Source organism: Meleagris gallopavo, chromosome 15 (assembly GCF_000146605.3).
Source record: "Meleagris gallopavo isolate NT-WF06-2002-E0010 breed Aviagen turkey brand Nicholas breeding stock chromosome 15, Turkey_5.1, whole genome shotgun sequence".
NCBI lineage: Eukaryota > Metazoa > Chordata > Aves > Galliformes > Phasianidae > Meleagris > Meleagris gallopavo.
In genome coordinates, this window is record NC_015025.2 from 2,464,749 (window position 1) to 2,465,100 (window position 352).

Genomic DNA, 352 nt, shown 5'->3' on the forward strand with positions numbered 1-352 from the left:
CGCCCCCTGGTGGCCGCCCGGCCCGGCCCGGGCATCGGGGTCCGGAGAGCGAACGTGCCGAGTAGGGCAGCGCGGGCACGGCCCTCAGGGCGGGAGCTGAGGAGGGAGGCCGAGGCGGCTCTTCCCGCTCCATTTCAGCGGTGCGGAACGAGCGGAAAACGCTCTGGAAGAGCACGGCGCGGTGCTGTGGTCCACATCGGATTTAAAGCCGCGCCGCAAGCTGAGCCCTGCTGAGCCCAGAGCCGCGTGGGGCAGACCCTGCGTGCAGCTGTCCTTCGTGTCCCCGAAGCGCTCGGGCACAGCTCCTGGGATGACCGCACTGCCCTCCCACTGCAAAGCGCCGTCGGATGGC